Source organism: Vulpes vulpes, chromosome 3, assembly GCF_048418805.1.
Source record: "Vulpes vulpes isolate BD-2025 chromosome 3, VulVul3, whole genome shotgun sequence".
Lineage (NCBI taxonomy): Eukaryota > Metazoa > Chordata > Mammalia > Carnivora > Canidae > Vulpes > Vulpes vulpes.
In genome coordinates, this window is record NC_132782.1 from 133,948,552 (window position 1) to 133,961,020 (window position 12,469).

Genomic DNA, 12,469 nt, shown 5'->3' on the forward strand with positions numbered 1-12,469 from the left:
CACTGTTGGATTTATTCCCAGTGCCTGGCACAATGCCTAGCACACATTAAGTGCTCAAAAAACCCCAAATTTTAATTTTTTAAAAGCTACAAAATAAAGCATGGGAGAACAAAAAACTCAAATGCATTCTTTTTTTTTTTTTAAGGGTCGGGGGGCCTGCTAACAGCGTGCATTTTACTAAGCATGTTGCAAGCATATCTATTTTGCTTAATCCTTACAGGAAGTTTTCCAATCCTTAGCGCCTTTTATAACACATCTGGGAAAAGGAGCCAAGCAATATACGGTAGAAAAAGCTGCTTCATCAGTTATCAGATCTGCCGCTAACTTGTTGGGTTTGCTTAGACAAGCCATGTCCCTTTACAAACTCCATTTCCACGTTTATATCATGCAAATATATTTGCCCCACCTACTGCAGGTCATCAGGAGAATAAATGCTTTAGTATGTTAAAAGTAATCTCCAAAACTAAAAAAGTAATCTACAAAGATAAGTAATGTGGTGGGGCTTCCCGTAAAGTGCTTCAGGAGAGATTTGCCATAAGCTTTTGGAGGGAGGTACAACAGCAGGCAACACCTGTAGAGTTCACTCATACAAGGCCAGAGCATCCAGGAACTGGGAGGACCCCAGTAAAGCCTCTTTATTCAACAGGATGACAGCCAGGCTCAACTCCTCTCCCTTCAGGATGCATTACTCTGTAAAGAAAAGAAAGTCCCAAATCTAGCCTGGGACCAAACATTTTTGCATACTTTAATTCACAACCTCCTCCTGGGAAGAAATTAGCATTCTTTTTTTTTGAAAGATCTTATTTATTTGAGAGAGAGCATGAAGTGGGGGTGAAGGAGGGGGAAGAAGACTCCCAGCTGAGCAGGGAGCTGGATGCTTCCAGGAACCCTAGAAATTATCATTTTTGATAAATCTCTGAAAAACACTCTTTTTCTCTCCAGTAGGATTGAGACTTATTCTTAGAAATCAGTCACCTAGGGCGGGCCCAGATGGCTCAGTGGTTTAGCGCGGCCCAGGGAGTGATCCTGAAGACCAGGGATTGAGTCCCACGTGGAGCTCCCTGCATGGAGCCTGCTTCTCCCTCTGCCTGTGTCTCTGCCTCTCTCTCTCTCTCTGTATGTGTGTGTATCTCAAGAATAAATAAATAAAATCTTAAAAAAAAAGAAAGAAAGAAAGAAGAAAGAAAGAAAAGAAAGAAAGAAAGAAAGAAAGAAAGAAAGAAAGAAAGAAAGAAAGAAAGAAAGAAAAGAAAGAAATTCAGTCACCTACTGACCCAGCGCACTATCAGTCAAATAAGGGTCTGGTGATCTTTACCAATGTTGTTTTTTTGTTTTTGTTTGTTTTGTTTTGGTTTGGTTTTTTTTTTCAATGTTCTATTTTCTAGTCTAACAACGAGTATAAAAAGTTATGTATAATTTCTAACTGTTCTGGGAGTTTGTGTGTTTTTAAAGTGGATGATGGTGATTAAATCACTTTATTATCAAATTAGCTTACATCGGTTATATATAAAGAAGTCAATGTGCTCTAACCACTCTCTTTCCCTAGTGAATGTTCCTGTCCCCCTCCCCGCCCCCCTCACCCACCGCAAGAGGAAATCTTTAAATTGGCCTGTTAGGGGCCCTTTCCCTTAGAGTTGATAGCTAATTTGACTGAAAAGTTTTCTGTAGCAGCCAAATCAGTTGATCTTCAAACAGGGTCTGGTGTTTGGGGGTCATTTTTTGGAGAGAAGGGTACTTTGGTAGAATCTATTCTGGATCACCAATTAATCTTTGTCTAAAAGTGCCTGCTTCAAAACACCAGATGTCCTCTTGATTCTTTCTAGCCAGCTCCTTTTTCCTTTTTCACCATTTATCTTTTCCCACATTCTGAAAGAAAGGCAAATATTTCACTTTTCAGGAGTCTGCTTACAGTGAGTGCATTGCCTTGGGATATAAAACTCTCCAAGCCCCAAGCAGAGGGCCATTTTGAAATACCTGTAAAAGTTACAGATGCAATGAAAGTGAATGACTTTCATGACTAAGAAACAAATCTTTTTGGAGTCAGGGGAAAGTTTCCAATTTTTTTGCTTCAAATGCTAGAGCAAGACCTAATCAATAGACAATAGAAAACCGAAAAGAACAGAAAAGAAAAACTGAAAATCATTTTTGTGATCAATCACTAGCTAACTTTTGGCATGTAACTAGGAGTTTAAAAAATAGAGTAGGGGCACCTGGGTGACTCAATCAGTTTAACATCCGACTTTTGATTTTGGCTCAGGTTATGATCTCAGGGTCGTGAGATGGAGCCCTGTGTTCAGCTCCATGCTAGGTGCGGAGCTTCCTTAAGATTCTCTCTTTTCCTCTGCCCTTCCCCTCCTCTAAAAAAGAAACAGTAAAATTATACTACCTTCTTCCCTACATACTTATTTATGTAGCAAGATTTCTTAAATACTACATTAAAAAAGAAACACTTGATTTGATAATAAAGGCTACCTTACTCTACCAATAAGTAATATTTATGTATAAACTATTTGTAAGCCCCAAGCATCTCACTGAGAGATAATTTGCCTGCAAAAGTGTACCTATATCTAAAAATGATTCATCAAAATTTTAATATACTTGTTGTTCTGATCAATTGTTTACTAGTAAAAATCATGACAACTTAATCCAAAAGAAATTTTATTTAACAGGGCCTTATTGTCACAAGAAGTTTTAAAAAAGATATACAGTACTCATAAATGTGTGTGTCTCTTAAGAGTTTGAAAAGGTAATCAATGAAAGATTTTCAAACATAAGAATGTTACACTGGGATTAAGTTTTATTGGAAAAGAGAAATGAAATGACTTCCATAAATGAAACAACTATGTAAAATTCCTGACTTCTGGAAAAGCTTGTTCATATGTTTTTTATTCATATGTTTTTTAGATGATGTTATAGTAGACATGAAATCACTTTGGTATTTAATTTAGCTTCCATTGGGTACATTACAAAGAGTTTTTTAAGGAAATCACTATAGTATCAAATGTCATCTTTCACAACTATTTAAATCATAATTAAAAACTTTAGTTATTAACTTATATTTATTTATTTTGAAATGTTTTATTTATTTGAGACACACAGAGAGAGCACAAGCAGGGGAGGGGCAGAGGGAGAGAGACACGCAGACTCCTCACTGAGTGGGGAGCCCAACATGGGGTTTGATCCAGGACCCTAAGATCATGACCTGAGTCCAGGTCAGATGCTTAACCAACTGAGCCACCCAGGTACCCCTAGATATTAACTTTTAAAATGTATGAGGAGAGCACATAGTTTTTCAAAATCCTTTTAGAGATCTAGAAGAAAAACATTCAGAGATATTACTCTAAACTACCTCTAAGCCAAGAGCTTGTACTGACTTAAGAAGTTTTTACTTCTAATAAACAAAACCAAGACTATTTCAGAAAAGTGCAAAATCTGTTGGAAGCATCCCCTGCAAGTTACCAAATCCATAACTCAACACAGTAAATATTCAGTAAACACCAGCTCATTGACAAAATATTTTGGCCATTCAACTGATATTTATTAACAGCATATATACGCAAAATTGCTTCCTACTTCTAATCTTCATAGAGAGTTTTCAAATTTTGGTCAAATATCAGTCAAAAGTATTTACCGACACAAATCCCAGGACTAGGTAATAAGTATGTGGGGTTTTATTCCTAATTTTTTCCCAGAAATTCATGTACATGCCAAGCATGATGTCTGGGCCAGGAAGCCCAGGAGATGAACAAATAATCCTTATGGGGCACCTAGGAGGTGACAGATGTGTTCTTTGGCATAGGTATTACAACAGGGGTAAAAAACCCAGAGGCAGCACAGGGGAGGGAATGTGTAGCTCTGCTGGGTGGCAGGCAGAGAGAGGGCATCTGCAAAGGTCTTTCAGTATAGGTATGCTTGAACTGATCCTTGAAAAATGGGCAGATGTTTGACAAGAGGCTACTAGCACCCCAGGTAGAGGGAAGGAACAAAGCCATGGAGTACAGCCACCTGGCTACCTCATGCCTTGCTCCCTATACTGCAAATAGTTTAGGATGGCTGGTATGCGACTGTGACCATGCACACTGTCCATGGTGGATGCATTGGTGATTTAGAAATGACAGGGTGACAAGAGGTGAAGCTGGAAAATTGTGGAAGCAGACAAAGGAAGACTTGATTATATGGTTCACCAAGGCCTTTGGACTTGATCCTGTGGCAAAGCAAGTCATTAAAGGTTATTGAACTGGGCAGTCATGGTATGAGATTTGCCTTTCAGAATGATTATTTTCCTGCAGTATGGACAACTAATTTGCAGGGTGGGGGATACAGAAGACTACAAACTGAACTACCAGCTGGAAGACTATTAGCAGTTATCCTGGAAGATACTCAAGGCAGTAAAAGGGCTGTGCAGGAAGGGTGCAGATGGGAAAAAACTGAAGGGCATGGCCCCTGGACAAATTGGTTACAAACTGTATAAGGAGCAGTTTTGGGGAATGAGACAAGGAGAAGCCCAGAATGACTTCTAGGGTTCTATGGGTGATGTAATTGGGTAAATAGTATTGCTATTCACAAAAAATATGGAGTCTAAAGACAAATAACAAAATAATTTTTAAAAAAAGACAAATAACAAGTTTTGGGGAAACAAAAGTACGTTTAGTACAGTGACTCCATCATTTATTCTTTGAGGTGGGCAGCGCAAGTATTAGCCCCAATCTCTGTTCAAAGAAGTTAATAAATTTGCCCAATATCACATGCAATAGTTTGGGAAGCTTACTATAATACCAGGCTCAAGAGCAGGTAAACAAGGAAGACCCATTCATTCAATTTCAGGTAAGGGGAATAGAAGACAAATAAGCAATTAATCAAGATCAGAAAGACTATGATGGGGTAGGTGAGGGGGGCATAGGAACTTTATCAGAGGAGGTCAGAGAAAGTATCTCTGAAGTCCCATTTGAGCTGACCTTTCATTGAGAAGGAAGCATTCATGTAAATTCATAAAGAGCATTTCTAGACACAGTACAGCAATTGAGAAATCCCTGAGGTAGGAACAAAGTTGGTGTGTCACTGAGGGAGAAATGCCAAATATCAGGGCAGGTGTGGAGTGAGAGCAAGTCCCAGTTCAAAGGGTATTCTTGGGAGGGTGTGGGAGGGCAAAGGTGAAAAACTTGCGGCCCCTTAGGGCAGCACTGGCATAGCACAAACTCTCTTGGGGAAGCCTGCAACCTGACCACCATACACAACACTGGCATCTGAGAAACTGCAACATGACTCACAAACGCTTTTGGAAGACAAGCCATTGCTCAGTGAAGACTGCCTATTTTGGCATTGAAATAGGGCCAAGAACAAACTCATTTAGTTTTGCCTAGAGAGATGAGCTTTAAAATCTTTAGATGAACAAAATTCATTTTATATTTATCCACTCAGAGCAAGAAACAATCTGCACTAAAATGGCAGGTGGCTCTGCCCCAAGGCTTGGTCATGCCCTAACACACTACCTGGAAGCAGAACCTCCTTGCCCACCCTCCAAGGCTCTCAGCTGGATCAGAAAGGCAACATTTCCTCCAAAGTTTCCTCCAATAGCTCAGCTAGAGGGCAGGGAAAAATGGTACCCCATTGCCAATATGCTGAGCTGGGTTCTTGTCTATGTCCTCCTGAAAGCTGAGGAGCAACTGGATGTTGCGGTTGTCTACTAACACAGGCCACCTGAGGCACAGTAGTCTAGCCAGCAATCCGGAACACACTGCCCATGCCTCCTATCCTGTGGCCATTTTCCACTGCTGCTTTATGGGCTCCCTAGTTTTCTGCCAACAATCTTTCATATGGCCCTCACTCAACCAAATGGCTTTAAGTTCCACTTGCTAAGGGTGATGCAGATCAACCCTATGACCCTCTCTGAAAAGACTCTACTTTAAAGCCAACTTTCTCAGATGCATCTGCTTGATATATCAAAAAAAAAAAAAAAAGTATCTGTATTTAAACTCTGCCAATGTAGCATGAATAAATTATAAAAGAATTAAATTATTTCCGAATTATGTAGCCCCTTTCAGAGTATCACATTGAGAAGGTATAGCTTATATGCACTTCCTTTAAAGATGGCTCTAAGCATTATGAAATGCCTTCTTTGGAATGGTGCTGGAAACCTGTGACACATTACAATTCATGCCTAGGGGCAGGCTCATTTCATGTTTGAGCTCATTTCAAACTACACTCCCACACCATCTCTTTACTTCAGCTCACTGGCCAATTTTTTTCTTCCTCAAGTCATCATTTAACCTCTGACCATAGGACATTCACATGTGCTTCTATACCACCTGTACTTCCCTTTAAAAAATAAAAAAAGATTTTATTTATTTGAAAGAGAGAGCATGAGCAGAAGGAGAGACAGAGGGAGCAGGGGGAGAGGGGGAGGGAGAAGGAGACTCCCTGCAGAGCAGGGAGCCCAATGCAGGCTTGATCCCAGGATCCTGAGATCAAGACCTGACCTGAGCTGAAAGCAGACACAACCGACTGAGCCGTCCAGGTTTCCCTTTCCTTCTTAACAACTTTTGTAGTGGCAATTTTTCACTTGCCACTTACATTTACTTGCTTCATTCACCTGTCTCCTTTAGTAACCTGCAACCTCCATGGGGGCAGGACCATGTATGTTTTTGCTTACCTTCTATCCCCAGAACCTGGCACAGTACCTGGCACACAGGAGCTGTTTACTAAATAGATGCTAAAAAAATACTATGAAATATAGTCATTGGTGGAAATGCTTCAGCTTCTGAGAGCAGACCAACCAAAAAAAAAAAAATTATTCAAGTCAAGGTTGAAGGTTAAGGCTGAGCTGTTCTGTTTTTGATTAAAAAAAAAAAAAAAAACAGGAAAGACTTTGCTGCTATTTGTGTTTAAACTGATTTTGGAGACAATTCTCAAAAAGTGTACACTAATTTAACAATGCCTATTTGGATATGTATGAAGATGAACAATTTTAAAACTTTTTAAAAATGGAATAAGAGTTCATTCTCAGAAAGATTCACCCAGATTAAGCCAAATTAAAAAAAAAAAAAGTTACCACTTAATTTATCAGGCAGTTTATTAGAGACTCTACTTTAATCCTCCTGATTCTTACCCTCAGCTTGCAGATAAGAAAATTGAGGATACAAGGATACAAGAGGCTATGGTTGCATCCTGAGTAAGTGGCAGAGCCAGGTTTCACATGCAGGTCTATTTGATTCTAAGAGCTATATTTTTAATCTAAGCCATGTGTTAAGCTCAGAAGTAAATGCTGATAGTAATAATGCATTGCACTCTCCCATGAAAAGGCAAATGACTACAAACAGTCTCATTCTACCAACTGGGGCAAATATTTAAGTTTAATTTAAAAAATTAGGATTCAGATGCCAAGGATTAGCAGGGAAACTAGACAATTTATGACAAAGGAATATAGAGACACATGAACTATCATTTACTGAAAGCTTGTTTTATGCCAGATATTGTATTAGATGCTTTAATGTTAATATTTCCTTTAATTTTAAGCATCCTGTAAAGTAGGAAATAATAATCAAGAAAGAAGAGGTGTAGAATAACTGTGGTGTTTGGCTGCCATAATGTTCCTTCCCTCGTTCCTAAGGATGTTAATCACTCACATTTGAATGGGGCCCAAGGTTGTTGAGAATAAGGACAATATTCTCCAGTCTCTATTCTAGCTAGGTGAGGTCACATTACCAAGTTCTGGCCAAAGAGATGTGACAAGGAGTGTATGATGAAATTTCTGTAAGAGATCATGGTCTCTTGCCTTTCCCCTTTTTTCCTACCTTCCTTTCCTCCTTTCTACTACTTGGAACCGAAGTGTGATGGCGAAGGCTCCATCTAGGACCATGAAGTTGAGGGCCTCTTCTGATGTGTCATAGATATGTAAGATGGAATCAGCCTAGGTTTCAAAAGGCTGTAAAATCATTATACCAGCCTGGATTGTCTCTCCAAAAACTTTTTTTTTAGTGAAAGAGAAACAACACTTTGTTTAAACCACTGTTCTTTGCAGTCTCTGTAACTGGCAGCTAATCTTAACTAACCCAACAACTAGTTCATCAGGCCCCTCTACAAAGTCCACACTCAGAAGCTGAAGAACTCCTGTTTATCATTTGCAATATATTCGGGGAAGGGGGCAATGTAAAAATGGTGAAAAGGCATTTGATGGAAGAAAAATAGTAAGGTTCAAATATGCTCTCAAATCTGCACACCTGAGAAAGGATTGGAAGGAATATGGTACTCAACAATAAAGAATTTAGTCTCCATCAGGGATGGGTGGGGGGAGAGCTCAGTCACCTGCACAGGGCTGGCAATGGAAGAGAAACAGAAGCAGTGCAGCTGGGAGCTTCTGAGAAAGATGCTGTTGGCATGTTGGCTGAGGAGTAAGCACTGGGGAATGGAGCCCTGGAAATGGCCACAGGATGAGACTGACAAGAAAGAAGAATTACAAGGAACTCTGAAATTGAAGAAGCAGGAGATGAAGTTCAAAGATACACAGTCTGGAAAGGGACAAGCAGAAGCATGTGACCCGTATCAAAGACAACATAAAGGTCGAAAAGGCAAAAGGAAAGTTCAAGAACAGAGCTCCGACAACTCATTTTTATTCATTTCCTTTACACAGGTTCGCAACAGCATCGAAGAAGTGAATTTAAATTGTATTGCAATTGAACAGAATCCTAAATGAGAGGAAGTCATAGAACAGGGAGTTTATTATTACCCTTTCCTCAATTTCTAAATGAACAGCAGTGGTTAAGACCTTAGCAGAAATATTCAGTGATTAGAATTAGGCCTCATTTTATTTAAGATCAATCTTCATGATTCAGAAAAGGAAAAATAATGTCCACCAAAGACATTATTTTATTTACTTTTAAAAAAGATTTTATTTATTTATTCATGAGAGACATAGAGAGAGAGAGAGGCAGAGACACAGGCAGAGGGAGAAGCAGGCTCCACGTAGGGAGCCTGACATGGGACTGGATCCCAGGTCTCCAGGATCACGCCCTGGGCTGAAGGCGATGCTAAACCGCTGAGCCACCCGGGCTGCCCAAAGACATTATTTTAAATGACAGAAAAAAAAATTCACAATAAAGGTATGTGGAAAGTGTAGAAAATATAGATGGGAAATAAAATGAAAGTAGGTGATAGCAATAAAAGTAAAGACAGGAATATGAAAATATACATGGCAGAGATCAGAATGCATTCTACAGCTGGTGAAAAAAAATCCTATGCTAGAACTGGATCTCCCAGATTCCCTTTGAGTGGTCACAGGCCTGAACTGTTTGTGGAACATCCAGCATTCTCTTAGTCGGGGGGACCAGGGAGGGACATGCTACGTGGAAGGCAATGCAAACCATTCCACCAAGTCTGGAGTAACACGACAGGTCTGGCATATGTTCATCTCTGATATTTTCAGTGTATGCTAGAAGGAGGATGGAAAGGAGAAACAAAAATAAAATGTGGAAATTCAACTTGAGAGACACCAAATAAAACCTAAGGATTAAATAGGCTGGGTTCTTTTTCTGTATGAGCAGTAAAAAAAAAAAAAAAAAAAAAAAAAAATAGAAAGAAAAGCATATAAAAATACTCAGATACCATTAAGAAGGATTTGAAAATAAAATTTAACTCGTTTACAAATAAAAACTTTGGCTAAAGCAAGAATCTTCTAACTACTAAAATATTTGCCCGCTTCAAGGAAACAAGACAAAAACAACACAAATTTCAGGCCACTGCAGGAAAATTACCCACACAGTCTTATACAACTTGGAGTGACAATGGAATATTATTCAGCGCTAAAAATAAGTGTGCTATCAAGCCATGAAAAGACCTAGAGGATACTTAAATTCATAACACTAAGCGTAAGAAGCCAGTCTGGAAAGGCTACAGACTGCATGATTCCAACTCTGATATCCTGGAAAAGGCAAAACTATGGAGACCATGAGAGGATCAGTGGTTGTTAGTGGGGAGGGAAGGATGCAAGGTGGAGCACAAAGGATTTTTTAGGGCAGTGATAATGTGATCTAGTACCACAGTCTGTTATGAAACTGGTGGATAGGGATCCCTGGGTGGCGCAGCGTTTTGGCGCCTGCCTTTGGCCCAGGGCGCGATCCTGGAGACCCGGGATCGAGTCCCATGTCAGGCTCCCGGTACATGGAGCCTGCTTCTCCCTCTGCCTGTGTCTCTGCCTCTCTCTGTGTGTGTGTGTGTGACTATCATAAATAAATAAAAATTTATAAAAAAAAAAAAAAGAAAGAAAAGAAACTGGTGGATACGCGTCACCATATATTTGTACACCAAGAGTGAACCCTAATGTAAACTATGGACTTTGGGTGATAACGAAGTATCAGGGTAGGCTCACTGAGTGTAATGAATGTACCACCCTGGCAGGGGCATGTTGATAATGGGGCAGGCTACACATGGGTGGGGGGTGCTTTAAGGGAAACCTCTGCACTTTACTTTCAATTTTGCTGTGAACCTAAAGTTGCTCTAAAAAATAAAGTCAAAAAAAAAAAAAAAAAAAAAAACCAACTCGGAGGATCCGGTATCTTTTTTCAGTTGTATTGATTAGGGCCATTTTCATCTTAATTAACGTGGTGCTTTCACTGTGAGGATTCCGAAGAATGAAACAGCAACGTGGAATGGTCTCACAAAAGCAAATCTTACCAAGTAGTCAAATAAAATCACTCCCTATGTGAAAATACACGTTAGGCTGGATAATGTTGGAACCCCCTTCCCGGTGAAGAAAAACAGAATAAGTTTGAAAGAATAGTAAACTTAATTCTAAAGCGGAGATTTTTATTTTTTGCTGGAATAAAAACACTTTAGGGGGGTAGTGGGTACAAGAAAAAGTGCTGTGACTCAAGTGTACAATCTGGGACAACTTCGCCTCCCTCGTTACCTGAACTAAAAGTAATGTCACACATGTTAAGGCTTATATTCTTAAGTCACACAGGCCCAACTACTTGGGGGATTAGCTGTCACTTCATATCCTCTTCAAGAGTGGTGCTACCGACTAGGAAGGCCAAGGGCCGAAGAAAGTCACCTTGGCACCCACGCCTCAAAGGAGCAGTTTGGGTTTCTCAGGAGGTGCCACCTGGACATCCTGGGAATATGGTTATCCTGCGTTTTGACTTCTTTTGAGCACTTGAAGCCTACACTTAGGTGTAAGGGACAGAACCGTCTGATGAAGACACAGGCCACCTGATTTTCTCCTAGAAAGCAGGGCCCAAGTGGACTATTTCAAACTGGCTACACATCTCTGCAATTTAAAATTTTCCTACTGCTATCTCTTCACGGAGTCTCAAAAGCAGTTTTCAGGCAAGGCAAACGTATTCGAGAAAGTTCAGGCGCAGGGTTTTGTTCTGAGATTTCCTTTTCTTGGGAAGGGAAAGGGGGTCGCCGAGCGTCTTTCTGACCACCAGGGGAAAGTCTTCCACAAATGTCATCCGGCTGGGGGCAACCTATGGACTTTGGGAAGTCAGTTGGGACAGTCACGAGCCACCACCTCTGACCTCTCGGGACCTGCTCGACTGGAGCCCGGGAGGAGGACAGCGCGGGCTTCCCCGCGGGGCAGAGGCCGCCCCCTCCCGGCAGGGGAGCAGCGCCAGCGCCGTCGGACGTGCGGACCCGCCGGGGTCCCGGCAGCCGCAGCAGCGCCCCCGGGAGAGGTGCGCTCGCCCCCGCCCGGCCCTGCGGCCGCCCCGCCCCGCCCCGCCCCGCCCCGCCGCGCCCCGCACCGCGCCCCGCACCGCGCCCGGACAGCGGCGGCGCGGACCCCCAGGGGCCCTCCTGGCCGCGGCCCCCGCCCCGTCGCCCCGAACGACCCCGGCACCCCGCGGCGCCCCTTCCCGGGGAGGGGGGCTCGCTCCCCTCCCGCTCCCCGGGGCGCCCGCGCCGCCGCGCCACCTGCCCGCAGGCCCGGCTCGCAGGTGAGCCTCGCACCTGCGCGCGGCCCCACCTGCTGCGCCCCGCGCCCCGCGCCCCGCGCCCCGGGCCCCGCCTGCAGCGGGCGCTCGGCTCCTCCGCCGCCAGCGGGGGGCGCCCCGCCGCGACCTACCTGCCTGCGCGACCCGGCCCGGGCGCCCGCGCTCCCCGCCGCGTGCCCCGCGCCCCCCGGACGCGGCCCCGCGCGGGCTCGGTCCCGGCTGCCGGCGGCGGCGGGCTCAGCGGGAAGCCCCGGGGCTGCCGGGCTCGCCGCCTCCGACCGGCTCCATTGTGACGCGGCGCGTCCGCCCGGCCAATCGCGGCGCGGCGGCGCGAACCGCTGACTCGGTGGGCGGGCGGGGGGCGGGGCCTGCGCGGCGGCGGCGGCGGCGGCGGCGGCGGGGGAAGAGGCCGGGGAGGCGGCGGCCGCCGTGGGACCGCGGGACCCCGGCGCGCCGGCCTCGCCCCCCGCCCCCCCCCCCCCCAGCGCGCCGTGTGGCCCCGCGCTCCGCTCGCCCGCAGCCGGGCCGGGGCCGGGCGTGTC

At 43.7% G+C, this 12,469-nt stretch overlaps 1 protein-coding gene across 3 annotated transcripts in view; it reads right to left on the reverse strand.

The window, feature by feature from the left end:
• Nucleotides 1-12,218, reverse strand: part of LRRC8B (leucine rich repeat containing 8 VRAC subunit B) — a 67,907-nt gene extending 55,689 nt beyond the window's left edge. Inside the window, exon 1 of one of the 3 annotated variants that reach the window (XM_072754670.1) lies at nucleotides 12,059-12,218. The gene's annotated coding sequence lies outside the window, so the exon portion shown is untranslated. The remainder of the gene's footprint in view (nucleotides 1-12,058) is intronic. The other 2 variants (XM_072754671.1, XM_072754672.1) reach the window with 2 other exon arrangements.
• Between the last annotated feature and the right edge of the window lie 251 nt (nucleotides 12,219-12,469).